Source organism: Paramormyrops kingsleyae, chromosome 1, assembly GCF_048594095.1.
Source record: "Paramormyrops kingsleyae isolate MSU_618 chromosome 1, PKINGS_0.4, whole genome shotgun sequence".
Classification (NCBI taxonomy): domain Eukaryota; kingdom Metazoa; phylum Chordata; class Actinopteri; order Osteoglossiformes; family Mormyridae; genus Paramormyrops; species Paramormyrops kingsleyae.
In genome coordinates this window covers 65,238,507-65,257,859 of record NC_132797.1, presented here as the reverse complement: position 1 = coordinate 65,257,859, position 19,353 = coordinate 65,238,507, and positions in this window count along the sequence as shown.

Genomic DNA, 19,353 nt, shown 5'->3' with positions numbered 1-19,353 from the left:
CTCTGGTTTTCTCCGACAGTCCAGAAGTATATGGTATAGCTGGATTGATATATCTAAATTGCCTGCAGAGGGCTCCAGTGTACCCACAACCCTGCAATCAATTAGTGGTAAACCATCCATCCATCCATCCATCCATCTTCCAACTGACTCTCCAGTACCAGGTCACAGTGTGAAGCCTGTGGCAGATGAACAAATTCATGGGCTCCTAGGCTACACTTCCCTTAGAGCCTTCTTCTGCCCTTACTCCTCAAATTGACACAACAATTAACTATAACTATTACATAATAGTAACTATTAAATAATTTCTATTAAGTCAAAGAGAACGTGACGCTGTGTCAAACGAAAGCAATCACATCAGGACAACGACAAACCGGCAAGCTCTCACTTCAGTCATATGCAGCAACCAGAAACAGACCTCTGAATAAATGCATCTTAATAGCGGTATCCTTAATTACACTCTGATCCAGTGCATGTGAACTCCATCCTCAATGTGCACTCAAGATACATTTACCATAGTTAGCATAGACATAGATAACTTTACAGAGGAGCAAATTCCAAAAGAATATTAAACAAGTTCTTACTATTGAATGTTATCCTCATTGCTTTCCTGCGTAAAGTTCATTGTTCGGGTTTGTAAAAACTATTTTACGCAGGAAACAGACTAAATATAAGCATATCAGAAATATACAATGGGATAAAGAATGCCAAAAAAGAGATTCATTTAGAATTGGTCTTTCCATTCAGTTTTAGCCAATCACCAACTCGCAAACAAACAACCAATCCAAAAAGGATCACTTTAAAAAACTGTAATAATAAAAGAAAGCAAACGGCCAGTAGGGGCCCCCGGATCACTCGGGGCCCTTAGGCTGCAGCCTAGGCAAGCCTGTTCATTAATCTGCTCCTGCCAATCGCACATGGTACAAGGGGGAACGCAATGTACAAATATGTACAGCAATGTTAATTAGTTATACAAAATGTAAATCACTTAAATTGTCTTGCTACCGGCAGTCAGGTCACTGAGGTGTGTAAGCAAATACAGACCTACTTCTCAATTCCCCAACATCTCGGCGGGTTTGCCGTTGAGTATTAGACAAGATTTATAGAGCACATCCCAGCCTGTCTCCATGGGAGGGGGTGGGTTGCCTCTGAATATGGGACAAGATTTATGAGGGAAAACTCTGCACGTCTAAACGGAGGGGCCACGCCGTCGCAGTGGATCAGACGAGATTTACAGACACGCGGTGAGACGAGCAGATTCGAGAGATTATTCCTCATATGGGTCTTCAGTGTCATTTAGTGCTGCTGATTAGCCAATCAATGGCTCTCCGGGGAATGGAACAGAGAACGCATTTGTCTCCGATGTCCTGACCTAGAACCAGGCTAAGCAGGGCAATTTCCTCTGAGTGGGCAATAACCATCAGGGCCTTTATGCTCCAAATGTGATCTGATTTGGAGAAACGTTAGCGATGAAGATAGAAAGTCTGACTGAAACATCCACATAAGTCCAGAAGGGGTTGAGAGATGCATCCCCACATACAGGAGAAGTGCAGTCATTACAGATGAGAAAAAAATCATAAAATATTAACCTCTGAAGCCAAATTAAAGAGAATTTGAAAAATGCTTAATGGTATATAGGTATTTTTTTAGATGGAAGTCAGGCCAAAAAAAAAAAAAACAGCTGAGATCTTACATCACGTTTTCATATCTCATGACCTACATGGAGCAGGGATAAAGTGAATCTCTTCTCAAGCCCTGTGGAGATTGATATTTTAGATCCAAATAGACATCTGGGATTTTTTTCGTAGGTGATCTTGGTCTCTTAATAGCCTTGAGCTTTAACTTGAGGAATGTGAACAAAAAAAATAAGTCTAATTTTTTTTTGCTGTCATGTCGTCAACCTAATGTTTCCATTGTCAAGATCAGACAGAATATTAGAAGTTCAAATTAGATGCAAAGATAATTACATATATAAATCCGGGGATTCTCAGCATGGCCTAATATGTGTATGCAGTTCAGTCGTTTTATATTTTTTCATTATTACTATTTTGTTCCAACCCTAACAAAACAGATTTGGTTCAACGAACCAAAGGCAACACTTCAACCCTGTGACCTTGCATTCAGCAGTCAGAGTTCTCCCTTCAACAAAGAAAAGACTGAAGACAGAATCATCATGTGCATTTCAGCGATGTCACACAGAACTTCACTATACTCATACTTTCAAACATACCAAATAATTAGGCGAGGAATGAATGGTGCAGAACCCATGGACATAAAACAGACTCGGTAATGTAGGTAATTTTGTTTCAGTGTTACTGTCACTGGGTGTAACCGCACTCTCTTGTCCTTCTCTAGACCAATATGGAGTGATGTGACTCTGTCTGACGGTTTATTGATCCATTCCAGCTGCCAGCGAGACATTGATTTCCTTTGTGTGAGATAACGGACACTTGAAAGAAATTGGAGGGAAAAATAAAAAAAAATTCAGATGGCCGACTGAACCCAACAAATACGGTTTCATGCTTTCAGAGGGTTAAAAAAATGCATTTAAAAGCATAATTTAACAATTCCAGTCAAAATTACCCCATTTCTTTCATTTTGTTTCCAAAACTGCTTTCGAGGAAGATTCTTGAACAAGTAATGAAAGATGAGGTTCCATAATCCATTACATGAAAGGACATGAAAAATGCATATTAGTCAGTTTTATTTTACTAATTAAATGACATAATGTGCTTTCTAGTAAATAATAGAGCTGACTAATAGCTTAAATGTGAACCCGGGTAGATATGGATTTGGATTGACATTTTTCTTTAAACTTAGTGTACAGTTCTTCTGTTTCAGGCTGCTTGTAATTCATTTCTAGGTCCCTTCTCTCTATAGTTACCTTAAATTACCTTTGGAAGACTTAGTTATTGCAGATTTTGTTGTAAAACAGAGTCTGTATAAGCTGGTGGCTTGCAGATCAAATCCTAGAGGGACGACGCAAATCACACTACTGAGCAGCAGGGGGAGCTGTTGCACATTCATATTTCTCAATTCCTCCTGCTTCACCTCCTTCAAATTCCCGTTCCCCTAGGTGTACCTGCTTCCTTGTAAAGAAAAATGTCACGGTTGTGTTGCGAGATTAGAAGTTACGCTTTAAAGCACTTTAAAGCCACCGTGAGTAGTTTATAACCCCCCCCCCCCCCATTCCTACCCCCTGTGGATCTCTCCAAAACCAGCCTCCTGAATCTCAGATACGCGGTGTCTGGAACTTTTCCTCAGAGAGCTTTATTTCCCAGCTTCCTCGCCAGGATTTTTTTTCTTGGCCTAGTGCTGGTCCACTTTTCTATTTATAAAAGCAGATATTTACTGAGGCAGCATGGTTGGGTGCCCCGCTCAAGGGTACAACGGCAGGTGATGTATGAGATTGCAAGCCTGGAAGCCGGTAGCCCATGATTTTGACCATGAACATGGGAGGGAAGGAAAGGCTCTGGATTGGCTGGAGCCTCTCCCATAGTTCCCTGCTGCAAACCCGCAGCTATCGTCTCATGAGGAGAAGCCGCTAACACTGAGTTTGAAGCTCCTTCACGCAAGAAAAGCCACCGCAGTTTAGCAAATATTGCTGCGAAACGTTCAGATGCGAGCCTGTGGCACACTGACGCAAGCCCCAGAGAAAATACAAGCGCATGGCGCATGTGTGACAGATGTTAACGCATTAGCATTTCCTGGAAGGCTGGAGCTGCCATACAAGGGCTGGCAAACTGACTAAACTTTCAGATTAATCTCTTATCAAACAACTAAAGCTGCTTGAAATCTATCATCAGATATCTAAATACCCATGAATCTATTTTCACTTTTATTTTTAGGGGATGGATGATTTGGTAATGAAATCCAGTTGACGAGCATCCACCAAGTAATTTCCCATCAAAGTGAGCAAATCGCTTATACATATGTATATATACTTTTTTTCATTTGAATCTCTTTGGTTCATTGCAGCCATTTGGCTTGCAGCCAAAATCCTAGCATTACTAACAGGTGTTCTCCCAGGAAAGGCCAGGCGAATTTGCCCCCTCCAACCCGTTCTGGGAACCTGTAAATAAGCTATCTTCACTGTAATAGAAAGGCTCTGGCCTGTTCTGAAGCTTGGCTCTACCATCCAGACAGTCTTCGTCCAGACTGTGAGATTGCAGCCCTCCCCCTGGAGATCTCCAGTCCACCCACTCCCCTGCATAGAGGAGCTTGTCATAACGGGGTTGGTGACCATAAATAAATGTTAAATATGTACTTACTTTCTAAAAAAGCCTGTTTAAAGTTCTCAGTTAAAATGGCTGGGGGATTCTCTTGTTTTTTTCAGTGTAATGCTTATACTGTTTCTGTGGAACATTATGAGAAACAGCACGACCTGCATCCTCCCCCCTTTCCCCAATGCAATAGAACGTCATCAGTTTGCAGGATGAAATGCAATGGCTGACTTTCTCAGCAGACTTGAAGGAAATGTCTCGTACCTGAATCCAGAAATCTAAGGGTGAAAGTGTGTATCTGGCAAGACATGCAAGCGGTCGCAAACTCATAATCTGTATGCAAGTGAATGCGTTTCTCATTGGCCGACTTTATCGGTTCAGCCTGCATTCCTGAAACGCGATTGGCTGGCTTGATGAATTCTGATTTCTGCTACCCACAACAGCTCAAGTTGAAAATAAACATTGCTGCTACTCTTCAAGTGTCAGGACTTCAGCAACTACTACTTGTCTGGTGAACTTTGAAAAAAAATCTTCTCAGGGCAAAATTGGTTTATTGTGTCTGAGGGATGGGTCACGTTTTCTGAACATGGCAGCAACACTACAGGACTGTGATCACTGTTTCCCCTGAAGGATCTATAGCAATAAGACGATACACGTGACCCTAATCCCACAGAAAGTGTGAGAGAGACCAGCTTCGAGCGATTGCCTTATGGGTCAATATCATGTCAGGATTTTTGTTCCCTTAAAAGGACTAAGTTGCCTTATCATTGCTTGAACACTTTCAATGGATTTATCATCCTTTTGCCAACATAATCGATATAATTTGATGTTGCAGATCAAAGAGTGCTGCTTGTGGCAGAGATCATAGCCATCGATTACATTTTATTTATTTACTGTAGCAGACACAGTCCAATGCAACATACATTGTTTTGAGAAAGCAGGCTCATGAACCCTTAACAGGATCAGTTAAGGGCCCGGCTCAGGGGCCCAAAAGACAATTGACTCAACCAACTACAGGATTTGAACCAACAACCATCCAATCACAGGCACAGAACCCTAATTCACACACTGCCCTCAAACAACCTACATGGACCAGGGATCGAACCCAGGTCCAATAGCATTAGAGCAGCTACGCTAACCGCTACACTGCCAATTCCCCAGTTATTCATTATAGTGACTTCTGGTCATCTCCAGCACTGGAACTGTCAGTGTTTTTCTGACCTCTGTTAATCGCCAGCAGCAACATACTTCGGCATATCACATCTTTAGTTGTTACTAATGGGCCATCGCGTTAGCGTACCATTCACCCATCAAGAAAACAATGGGACAGCAAGTAATCCCCACAGTAGCAGAGGTACTATCACCACAAAAAAGCCGTAAAACCCACAAGGCAGTTGTGTTCGTCATATGTTTTAATGCTCATTGATTTAAGTATTAGTTTTGATATATTAATCTTGTGAAATTAATCTTAATTCCGCACCAGTAATAAAATATAAGTCTCGCTTTAACATAAATACCAAATGAGCTGATCACTTTATTCGGTATTACAATTGGCCGTGAGTGGTCTTATTATTTTGAAAAGATATAAAAAAGTGACACAGGTAATGTTTTCTCATATTCATTTTATATCTGTGACAGTAACAACACAAGCGGAATGGCAAGCTGCTTCAGCTGAAAGCAGTGCATTTGACAATTTGTTCCAAATAAAACATACATTTTTTATGTGTTTTACCTTGATGATTTGTGTAAAATATAATCTTACTTTATACAGTTGTGAAAAAGTGGAAACTTGACGAACATGAATTCACCAATAAACTATGTCTATTTATCCAATATTTTGTATAGTACATGCTGCATTTGAAAGCTTTTAAGCCTGACAATGTCACGACAGAGCAACCACTGCGCTAAGAACATTACGGCTTTTCGGTTGAGGGTGTTAGATTCACTGCTGTCATTAACATTAACAGCACATTAGTGCAAACAACAGGCCTACGTCTTGTTTGGCAGTTAAAGGAGTTTGACGTTCACTGCCATGGGAAACGGCAGTTCTAGTTCTAGGTTTACCATTATCAGCAAACCATTGTTCCTCTCAAAGTCTGGGATCATTTCTGCTACAGGGCATCTTTCCTTGCTGCCCAGAGCAGTTTGGTATTCCCCAGAATGGCCTTGTGTCCATGCATATGTCTGTTTCGGTCCACCTTGGAATATACATTATTTTGGTACAATGCTGGTGCTGATTTCCTGGAACTGCGAACGCCTTTCAGTCTGAGAGGCTGTCTAGGCAGCTGAAACAAGCCCCACTAATTAAACAAAACCCCAGTTCTACCTGAGCTGATCTAAAAATTTTCCCATTCGGCAGCGCGACTATAAATGTTGAAAATTCAGCCTTTCTTGCACCTTTTATTTGTCTTATCTTCTTTCAAGTAAACAGCTATTTTCAGCCTTTGGTCGGCCCTCGTTTTCTCGGGGAAAAGAAATGTAAACATTTCAGTTTTGCTCAAGCTAATGATTCTGATTTGAGCACAATGGCTTGCAGGGTGGGACCCTGAATCTCAGAGAGGAAACAATCGCTATTTCAGGTCTTTATTTGCCTCCACCCGCGTGGTTATGTGCCTCCAGCCCCTAGGTGCGTTCTACGTGCCTGTCTACTCCTCACGGATCCTTATTTCGCACAGATTTAGCTGTTACTGAAGCCTTATCACCGTAAGGCCTGCTCTCCTCTAATATAAAACCAATAGAAATGATGACCGTTCCATTAGCCTGAAAAATGCTTCTCAATTACAGCAGGGGTGGAGGTGGGGGGGGGGGGTGCCTCTCGTAAATGATGAGAGAGGGCCAAGGACGGCGAGTTTGATATAGAATGAAAAAAAAGTCCTATTCATTAAGATCGCCATAGCAGGAGAGAGATGATACCTCTGCAGAGCTTCCTTGTAAATATTTCAGCAAGTTCCCGCAGATGAAAAATGCTTTCGACTGGGAATGAAACTCAGAGCGAATAAGCAGGTTTTCTGTCTTTTTAAATTAATTAATCTCTGGGTTTTAATCTCTGCCAGATCCCATAAAGGAAGAAGCGTGGAGTCACAGTGGAAAGTTTTTGCTCGATGACAAACAACTTTGTACATAGATTTGTATATATCTTTTTTTACCCCGGAAATGCAAACTTGAAGGGAATGCTACAGTGTTTTCAAATAGATACTTTCCTGTACAAAGGTGGTAATATTTTCTTTTATTATAGTTTGCGAACCCAAACGATCCCTCACAACATAGCTAAAAATTCCACCCTGCGGCAACAGGATGACAGAATCACAGTCAATCTTGTGACACATTTAATGCACAGACAGCCAATAAACACTCGCCTTAGAAAGCCATAAATGTCTTTATGCAATTTGATTTCTGTAACTGTGTTGGGAAGTGTAAAATCACAGGTAATTGGCTCAACAAGCTTTTGTGCAGCACCGGCAATGTTCAGTCTATGTTTAGCCATCGTTATAGTTACCTGCATATTTATAATCCGTGCATACTTTCTGCTTAATGTAATTTTAAAATTGCCCTTGGATAAGTACATCAGCTAAGGTTCAGAAGAATGAAAATAAGCAGATTATTATTTAAATGGCTCTTTTTGAAATTATCTAGGATGCCCACTAGGATGTTAGGCCTTAAAACATGTCTAGTGGGTCTCTGGCCCACTGCGGATTAGCGTTTTGGAAAGAGACATATTTTAGTACAAATGATAACGTAGTTTTGGATTTGCTAATGGAGAAAAGAATCTACTGCGGGTAGACCTCATGCAAAGTTATTCTGACAGCTAAAATGATCCAACTGAATTACTAACTTATCACATTTATGGAATAGCGAATATGGTTCGGAACTTCTAAATGAGGTTGTCAACAGGAAGTAGTTCGCAATTATTAAGAAGTGAGGAGCATACCACCTACGGCTAAAAAAAAATGATAGTTCATGCAATTAACCGTATAAAAGTAGCTATTAAAACATACATCTTGTTGAAGCAGTCAGCCATACTATCACTAGGAACGAAGCACAGAGGGGGAATGCAATGTTGGTTTTGTCCAACTGCAGCCTCTCAAGGTCACTGCGCATTCTCGCTCCACTGGTTCCGACATGCATGATTCTCAATTGCCCCAGCTCATTGACATCGCACTGGTTGGTGGTCGCTGCTTCCAGACTGCGTACAATGTCTCTGGAACATTCACCGGCAAAACCCTGTTACCCAGAAACGTCCTGCGAGCTCAGCGGAGGCATGACTATTAGCAGATGTGCCTGTCAGTCCCGCCTGCTTTGCCCGTGACCCCGTCGGCACCAGGGAGCGCATGTTCTCGCCAGAAGGGGCGAATCAGGAGCAGAACGTGGGGGAAAAAAAGAAAATGATATGAAGCTAGATTCTAACATCCTCCACAGCATCCTCCCATCTGTCCTGTGGAGATGAGCAGATGTTTTCTGTTGATCATGCTGAACGGGAACGTCGGCAGCCTCAAAGGGCTGAGAAAACCTCCTTGCTCACGTCCCTCAAGCGCTCAGCGCAAGAATCCATCCGAATCCATCAAGATCCCAGAGCCCGTTTGGTTTCTCATGACCCGGATGACTTTTCACTCACAACTTTTAATTACTATTCCCCCAGTTATCAGAACTGCATTTGCTTCAGTACTGCTGGAAACACGCGAGTCGGCAGTTACTTGGGGATTTGACTGTTCAAAAACTTGTTTGGAGGTCAGATCATCTCTAGGAGCATTATTGTTCCCGAGTGCCAAAGCGATAAACTTCAAATCCCAACATTTGTGGCATTTGTGAAGTTTTAAAAGTCATGCTGTGTAAATGCTTCGGAATTTGTTTACCAAAGGAACTTATGAGAGTATGGAGCTCAAATTGATTCACAATTCAGTGAGCAAAAATTGATGAAACGTTTGTTAATCTGAGGTATCTAACTACTAGTGCCAACAGAGAATGGAAAGAAACGGTCATGGAATGCCCTGGGATTTTTCTTTTCATGCAGCATACGTAGGATTCTCATTGCCACTCAGCTAACACAATCAATTTTAAATTCTCAGATTTGAGATTTAAGGCCTAAGTGATGACACACGCAGCCATATTGTTTAGGAAAATATGCGTCTGAATGTTTGGCCCATTTAAGCAGAGAATATCTTGTGTGGCAGAGAGTGGGAAAATCTCATACACAATTAATCACCTCTTAAGATAGCCTGAATGGATTCAGCACTGTTGAGGGGCGGAGTGGGGGGGGGGGGTGTAGATTCTGCCAACACATCTCATTCATTTCCGATTATACAGTCAAGTCAGTGTTTGGTGACAGAAGCCATCTGCCCAGACCGCTCTGCTTGACATGGGAAGTCATGTGACAAGCAGCACCTCCTAAAGAACGTTTTCCGTGTTGTGTTTGGAACATGCGCCATGAAACGCATGGCAAGGAAGCATATGGGAGCCTCAGTCTGATGAAGGGATGCCTTCGGAATTGAAATGACACTTCATTTATGCTTTCATTTAGATAATAATGCCCAAAAGGAGAAGTCTGTTAATTCTGCTTTATTAGTCAATATTCTTCCATACCATCTGTGAGAGAAAACAAGATGTAATTTCCCAAAAGTCTGTGATATGATGTATACTGACAGGCATATGTTAAAGTGTAAAACCAAACCGACTGTTTGAACTGTTCCAGAGTCTTACCATGTAAGTAAAGGCAGAACACTAAGACATTTGCAACCTTTGCTTATCAAATGCAACTTCAAAATTCAGCCTTAGAAAAGCGAAACACAATACACTCCTGAGCGAAAAAATGGGCCAAACCCAAATTGCACAACATTAATCTTTGGCCCATTTTTTGACTGTATATGCAACCACATGTTTTATCAATTACCACTGTACTTGGGTCCCTTGGGCTCAGTTTTAGCACATGACAAACACAGCTGGCTCTGGAAATGGGCAGGGGTGGGCAATGCGCTGCCTACCCAATTGGTCAGCTTTAGCCTGCGCCATCTGAATCTGCCAATCACGTTTTATTTCATTTGTCCCATCAGATATTCTTCTGCCGAGCATTTGTAGTCTCCTGTGAAAGTGGAGGAAGAATGTTACCTTATTCTTATTAAAACTCCATCTTGTTAAAATGTATCTTTTGTTGCTGTAGTTTGCTGGAATGCTGTGCTGAATAAGGAATTTTGCTAGTACACATTTAGTTAATTCTTAAATAGTTAGCTAGCTAGCTAACATTACTGTTGGATAGGAAGCTCAGTAGAACAGCACAGTGGAACCACGTATCAGCTCATTTTGGTAACGGCAGTCTCTGTGTAACGGCAGTCTCTGTGTAACGGCAGTCTCTGTGTAACTTATAAATGAAACCTTATCATAGTATAGCGTTTGGCACTATCCACAGTTTCGGATCTCTCCTGGAGCCAATCCCCCCGCGGATACGGGTGCACTACTGTATTTAACTACTGTTGCTGATGTTTATATCAGCGCAGGGCTGCCAACTTTGGTCAGCTGGCTGGAGTGAGATTTTCAGTTTGAGATAAGTCTACACACACATGCACACGCATTTGCACATATGTAGCAGTTTTATTACCTTAACAAATAACAAAAATAATGAATAATTGTCGGTAGGGTTTTCAAATTACCCCAAAGCTTTTGATGTAGCTAATTTTAGGTTTATAATGGAATAATATGGATTTGCAGTTCTGGCAGTAATGTTACACCTTCCTGCTCACTTCTCACCAGTGCAGTGCAGGTTGCTTCACCTTTGTTTGCAGAGTCATTTTGTATATGATTTGGTAACTATCTGTTAATGCTTTTTCTCTTTATGGAGCATCCTTCCACTATATTAATGTTACATGTTCTGCCGTTACGTTCTTATATACCAGTTTGTGAGTTTGAGTTCCAGATATGTCTTTAATATACCAGTAGATAAGCTTATATTTAAATTAAGTTTGTTTGGTTAGCAGACACTTCTGTCCAAAGCACTTTATAGAAATCACATAATAATAATAATAATAATAATAATTTGTCTTTCCTGATTAGAGAAGTGACCATCAGAGCATAATGTAGCTTCATAAATAATTCAAACATAAATTATGAATCTGTCCTTGTGCCCCCCCTATTTCTGTGGTCACAAGCCGCTACTGTACTATGGTACAGTCCACTGTGTGAAACGCTGCCCCCCCCCCCCAACCTGGGCAGTCTAGATTAGTTTCAGTGTAGTTTCTGGGTTCTGTCTTTGTAGGGTACTATTGTGGAATGTGTTTGTAACCAGCTACTAGGAATAAGCTATAAGAACAGTTCGATTATTAAAAAAAATACATTTTTCAGATAAATAATATCACTGTATATCCTTTGTCCCTGGAATTTAAAGAGACAAATAATAAGTTTTGTTTGTTTTCTCCTTGCAGTTAGGCTGGATTCAACTTTACAGTGTAACAGAAGAAACCTAAATCATTTCTGTGCTGAAACAGTCCTGTTGCCTTTTAAGGCCTGGTTATATATACAACAACCATGTTTTCTAGCTTTTTCCTGTCTTCGTCACTGTTTTGATAGGATACACATATAATATTTCCCAGAGTACATATTTTTATGTACTCCGGGAAATATTATATGTGTGTGTGTGTGTAAAAATAGTCTTGTAATAAAAATAAATAGACTTGTAATAAATGTAAAGTTCCGTAGACCCATGAACTCCTGAATTATTAAAATTACATGAAGTCAAGGTATTTGAGACAGTAACGTATATTTAGATACATAATTCACCTTAATTAAATATTTGAGCGGGATTTATAACAGAAACACTTTCTGAAGCTCACTTACACACTAGACTTTCTTCCATTTTTTATTTCACACTTCGTCCTCACGGTGATAAATGGGACCGGTGGCGGCGGCTCCCTGGATGATGAGTGTGCCGATTAAAGATTTAAAAAATGGCCCAGCGGATCCGTTTTCCGGAATGCGGTGGCGTGTTATTATTAGAATTTTTGTTTGCAGTCGCGTAACGCTAGTGTCACGTGAGTTTCTTGAGTGTGAGACCACCATGCATTTCACGGTCTGCAGGCTGACGTCAGACAGGTCAGTGGTAACGCGCCTCTCTGTAACTGGCCCTGATTGATCCCCCCTCCCCCACCTTCACAATGGCCTCTAATGATAAATGGATATGTTTCAACCCAAATTGCACTGAAGTGTTTTTAGGACAGAGCCGTTCTGTCAAGGTTAAAGATCGCCAGAACACTTTCATCTTGTGGAGAGGTTAAAGTGGGACTCTGCTTCTGGGCAGACTCCTCTTTAATGTGGTACGATACTTCACAGCTCGTGCTATTTACCACAATGTTACACAGACATGTGCCCACACGTTTCCTTAAAGAAATGTTTCCGAACCCAGTCCACGGTAACCCCACCCAAGACAGTCTCTACTAGCTCCCAGCACACCTGTACCAGGTACTCAGTGTTTTTGATTGGCTGGGAGCTGGGAAGGAGCAAAACTATAGACTGGGGTCCCCGAAGATCGGGTTGAGATACTGTCTTAAAGTTTCAACATAGACATATCTCTATCAAGTGAAAATGACCAGAAAAAGTATCCATCAGGTCTGTGCAAAGTGAGTTTGTGTGTGTGTGTGTGTTGCGGGGGGGGGGGGGGGGGGGTTCCTGTCCTTACTGTTTTTTACTCTGCTATTTAATCTGGAAAAAAATTGTTACCCATTACATTAAACTAAGTGGCTGGGGTTTTCAAATTGTTTTGGGGCAGTTAATGATCACATGACTCCTTGTCCAAAAGCTTTCAAGGTCTGGTTCCATACTGATCAGTCTCCATTTCGACAGGTGATACTGATGACATAAGGGCATGTTTATTATAACGATTGACATTAATACATAAAAGTATAACAAGTCTGTCCACTTGGAAATAACTGCCTCCATTTAATAGAATTGTTTCCATTTTAACTCCAATTCAGGGCCATAATTCATTTATTTGAAAAGATAAAAAAATAGTATGTACAATAACATTTTGACAAACTGTGTGCCGACGTGTTCTCAGGGGACGGCATATAACTCATGATACCATCAAACTTTTAATGGGCTTTTTCTCAAAGCTTTGAATCACATCCAGCAAAGAATTTGTATTTATATGACTATGCGTACCTAATTATGAGTTTCTGCTACCAATTTTCTACAAGTTAATCTATCACCTTCCAGAAAAACATCAGGGAGTCCATGTCTGTTGTTGCATTGTAATAATTGCCGCTTTTAAGTTTTGAAAGAATGAAAATGAGGAATTCTCTCCTTTTGTTTTCCACTGTTTCGACAATGTCGAAATCCGTGCTAAGCTAAATAAATTTGAGGTAATGAAAAGGTAATTTGGTGAAACTGTGAAGTCACATAATTCTGAGCCTAAATGTTGATATGCGTGTGGATGTCTTCTGTTTCTATGAAAGTTAAATTTAAAATGAACATTATATATTTGATTTTTAAAAATGAGTTTTACATAAAGTGCCTCTCTTTCTCTCTCGTGACGCACAGTTGGCCGTATTCTGCTTACCGCGTGCTTGTTGACCCTCGATGTTGACATCGTAAACTGAGACAGAGTTGTACGTAGGGTTGAGGTTTGGGGTCTCTGCTGATAAGCCAAGTACCTCTACACTGATACGCCTGAGCCTTCACACAAACGCTAACCTCAGTTTCAATTACAGCCCCCATGCGCTATTTACAGGATAGTTATATATTTTTTACAAGCCCGGAAATACAAAATAATAATAAAATGTGTCATTAGGCATTAATAAAAGTGAATGAGCTTTAGCGTTATGGTCACACTCCAGCTAGCATGACCACACCTCAAAAGTCTCGTGTAATTTGACTCTCCTCCGTCCGTCCTCTTAAATGGTCCAAATCAGACGTCTATTAACTTTCCCCTTTCCAGAAGCTTAATGGCTCTCTTTTAATGAGGGACCTTCCTGAAGCTAAAATTATGATCGAAAGCCTGAGCCGTTAGCGCCGCCTATCCAGCGCATTGATTAAATTACCGAACGAGGCCGGAATTCTCACTCACCTAATGCGATTTTCCAGTATTTTACAAACACTAATTGGCACTTATGCCTTGTCATTATGGCCAGATTACGCTGCTTTTTTTGAGTCGTTAATGTAATTGAATTACGTTTCTGCGCTGGTCCGTCTGACCCCACTGGGGGTTACCCTAACATATTCAGCTGCTCGATCATTCTTTGTCTGAAGGAGAGGGCCCTACTTATCTGCGACCTCATAGTCCCGTCTTGTTGCTACAATGATGTGCTACAGTGCCAGAGATGGTGATGGAGGTCTGGAGGCAGGCGCCCAGGTGGATGGTAGACGAGAACCAGATGATTTGCCGTATTCCTTAATGGGATCGCAGGAAGATAAATTGCATTTGAGGCATTGGACGTGACACCCGGACAACCGCGGCCTAAAAATATACAAATAAAGCCCCGAGAGGCGAGAGCAGCCGCGTGTGCTCACCCATGTTAAAGTTCTCGCACCATGTGCCTCCATGTGAACGCACCAGGAAGGAATAATGTAATTGCACCCCCCAGCAGTCCATTCTGGCCGACGCTCATTGCACCCCAAAGTGAATTTAAATACCTAATACAGTCGGCCACTGATGCAGAGCCGTTCGAACGCTGAAGGAAAGCAATTACAGCAAGACTGGGAGAAGCACAAGACAGCTCCAGAGAGGTGCTCTTCTTTATACATTAGTGCACTTTTGTGCATGCCATTAACCTTCATGGAGCGTAAACCTGATTATTTTCATATGGGGGGTGCTGGAGAAGGTCTCCGATGCTGGACAACTTAATGCAATATTGAGTCTGGCTTGGCGGGACCTTTCGCGTGCTCCGCATGGAATAACGGTAATCAATCCTGACAGGATCATAAGCACAGGCTTTAACTTCACTTGCTACTTTCCTCGAGAGTCATTTCACCTCTGCTGTGCAGGAAGGGTCATCGGTTTTCGATCCCTGCTCCGAAAGAAGAAGAAGAAGAAGAAGAAGAAGAAAGAGAGAGAGAGAGAGAGAGAGAGAGAGAAAAGAATTCTCCAGTAATTACTGGGGAAAATGAGAATGGAAAAGCTGCTTTGGGGTTAGTTTGTCTGGTAATTTAGGTGCCCATCTCCCTGGGAAAGTGCAGGGTAGGCCCCATCTGGTAGCCAAGGCCAAGTCAAGGGGTATGGGGTGGGGGGGGGGCATCATTTGTAAAATTAAATTAAATGCTGGGATAAAATCAGATGACTTCTTCGAGCTGCAGGCGCCCGTTAATGCACTCTGGCTAACTGTTTCTGTGTTTGCTAACGGTACTCTGTAACTGTCGTGGCTTAGCAGTCTCAAACATATGCTTCTTAAAAAGATGGATGTTTCCAGAATCTTCATATGCCTATTTTTAGATTCAATTTCTAGCATTCGAAACTGGCTATTCACGGTCACTTTAGATCCATTAGTAACCTAGAAACTGCAACTCCTTCACATCTAGTTATATTATACTCCAGCATTTGGTAGTAACAAACAAACAAGCATTTGGTAAAGAGGAAATTCAGAATAAGTGATTGTAATGGGGTCTGGGTGAGATGAGTCATCCTGTAGGAGGTTGACTGATGCGCACCTTCATTTACAAAAGACGCTGTAAAATGTCACTGTGCTATTTGGTGTAATATTTGTGCTGCGAAACCGCATACATTTTATAGACGTCACATGTCAGCAGGTCGCTTATTAAACATTTGACGAGTGTGACCAGTGGCTTTGGTGTTGGTGTGGTAACCGTCTTAAAGACAATCTGAGGAGGAATGGTCTCCTTGACCATAGGCAGGGACCCTCTGTTTAACATTTATCATAGTATGTAGTTCACAATATGGCGCTCTCAGGTCCCCGTAATGTAACACATTTAGCTCTAAAGTTATTGACTCAACTCTAACTGGAAGGTTGACTGCAGTTCTGGTTTAAACCACCAGATTTTAAATAATTCACCCATCCATCCTTCTGCTGTAGTGTGTTTGTAGCTACATGTATACATGAGCATGTGTGTACACACACACACACACAGTCGGGTAAACATATCTTTATGAGGACCACTCATTCTTTTCTATGAGAAAAATGCTAATGCTAACTATGACAACCTTAACCCCTACCCAGCCTTAACCATAACCATGAGTAACCAAGCAAAATACAAGAGGTTTTGCAGTTTTAGTTTTTTCATTGCAGTCACATGGGGAACTTTTCTTTACACTGCCCCCAACTTGCTCTCTGTAGGTGAGAGGAAGCTGGCTGCAAAGGGACGCCACCCAAGCAGCACCCAGGGAGCTCGGGGTTAAGGGCCTTGCTTTAGGGCCCACAGACATGCCAAAGATAGACGTGAACCAGCAACCTTCTGATCATAGGCACAGAGGCTTAGCCCACTGAGCCACATGCTGTAGAGATGAAGAAAGCCACACCCATTACATACTGTTTGCAATTACCGGTTTATTGGTGGGTCAAAACAGATATGTCTGACACAATGCCTTTAGATGCATGCATGAGCCTTAGAACTGCAACTGATAGAATGTCTATTATAGATGATACTAACGATCTCTCAATAAAGGCAGACTGAGGAGACATTTTAATTGTTCACTATCTATTATTGTCAAATCAACAGTGTGGTGCACACAAACCAATTCATTTTTATTATTAACAATTTGTAAGTAATAATAGAAGGTGTTAAGAACTTCTTAAACTTCTCTTCTGTTTATCGTGGATGGTACTGAAGCAGAAGCAGAACTTGGGTCACAGGGCTGCAGGTCCTCAGACAGTTCATGGCTTAAATCTAGAAACTTGCTTGAGATCTGGCTCACACAGTGTCTGTATGTACTTCAACATTCAATGTCGATATCAAAGACCCACTTCAATGACAATGAAAAGCTAGACAGACAGTGCAAAAAACAATACAGGTGGTGCAAAACTATACAGACAATGCAAAACAATAGAAGACCGAGCAAAATAATACAGGTTGTGCAAAATAATACTGACAATATTTAATGTTTGGGAAAAATATAATTGATTAATTATTAATATACAGTAAACACTCCTAACTTAACGTCCGAGTTCCATTCCTATGACTAGCTTGTTAAGCAAATTGGTCGATAAGCGAGGATTTTGATGCTGTTCCCCACAAACAGCTCCTGCTTAAGCTCAGAGCAGCAGGGATTTTATGAACTGTAGCAGCTTGCATTGAAAACTGGTTAACAGTTTGTTCAACCAAATAGTTACTTCAATATTCAATACAGGAACTCGTGGCCATAGGTGGAAATTAGCGGGAGAACATTTCTAAACTGGATTTGAGAAAGCACTTCATTACATAGCGTGTAGTTACAGTATGGAATAGTCCTCCTGTTAGTTTGGTGCAAGCTAAAACCTTGGGTTCCTTTAAATCAGAGCTAGACAAGATTTTAACAGCTTTGAGCGATTGAGTTCTCCACTAACGAGCTAGATGGGCCGAATGGCCTCCTCTCGTTTGTAAATTTCTTATGAGATGCCTCTTACCGATATTTCAAGCATACTACAGTATACTGATAGTGGGTTTGTCAACCGATTGTTTTATTCTCACCTTTGCACCATTTATATCATTTTGTATATTTATAAATGATTATAAAGTACTGTATTCTGTAATAAACAGAATAGAGGAAATTAGCTCAAATATACATTAATTAGGTTTGCATACTGTAAATACAGGTAATAGTTTTTATTTATTCTGAATAAAGAAAAGGTCTAAGGGGAACTTATTTTTAGAAAACATATGTAGTCTTGATGATTGTGAATGCTAGTATAGTGAATACTGAGCGACTGTGGGAATGAGACTGAGACTGAGAAAGGGTGATGTGAAATGAGATGCTTGCCACTGCCATTTTCACGACCAAAGTTCCCATACAGCATACAATACCGACTGGTCGGAGAGCTGCTCATAAGTCAGCACGGTCATTAAACAGCTACAACATTAAGTAAGGAGTCTCTGTATATCCTCCTGAGACCCGACCTATTCATTTATGTCCATTGTAGTGGACATTGTATTATTGCATTTATTTTTTCACTGATGTTGGGAAACGTATTTATTCTTGTTGTGCACTAAAGAGGACATGCTGTGAAATAAAAAAAATCTAAATTGTAAGATGTCTTATTTCCTCCAAAGACAAATAACCTACAACTGAAGGACACTTTTTTCCTTGGGTCTCAGGAGGATATAAAAGTCTATAGTACCTTTTCAAGACAATGCAACCCAAAACCTGCCCCCCTTCGTGATGTTTGACTGTAGGCACTGCCATATTCCAGTTAGGTAGACATTGCCCAACCCAATACAAGACTGTGCAAAAGAATACAGATGGTGCAAAAAAAAATACAAGACAAATAGTGCAAAACAAAACGGTACAAAACAAAACAGATGGCACAAAACAAAACAGCTGGTACAAAGCAATAAAAGGCAGTGCAGAACCAGGCAGTATGCAGATAGTGAGTGATACTTCCATACAGTCATGGAATAGCTGAAGGAAGTAGGTTTGATAAACGAAAACATCAACATCATTATCAATGGAGCCTGTTATCCACCAGTTATGGGCCTTCAGCCCCCCAGCAAAGCTACCCAGTGTCACTTTGCTCTGTTTATTTTGCCTATTTAAACTGCTCTTCACAATACTTTGGAGAGACTTTCTGCAGATGCCCCAGAGCCTTTTCTAATGTTATGTTAAACGATAGGTGCTTTTTGCTAACTTAAGAAGCAAATGAGATGTGTCTATCAACTGTACTGTTCCTTACTGTTATTATTCTTATGGGTGAGAGTGACACAGAATGACAAAACAGAACAGCTTTTTCAAATTCCTTCATTTATGATTGTAAAAACGATTCCCCTCAATTGTACTGCAGGGACTTAGTGTTGAATTGAGAGAACCCATAGTTACACAACTTGCTCTGTCAACAGTCTACCAGACTAACTTGAGGGTTATGGGGGTGTTCCATGGAGTAGGATTTCTCAGTTAGCTGGGTTTAACTTAGCAAGAAGTCATGATTGTCCAATAGAAATGCTCCATACCTACCCTCTTATTGGACAATCATGAGTACTAGCTAAGTTAAACCCAGCTGACCGAGAAATCTTGCTT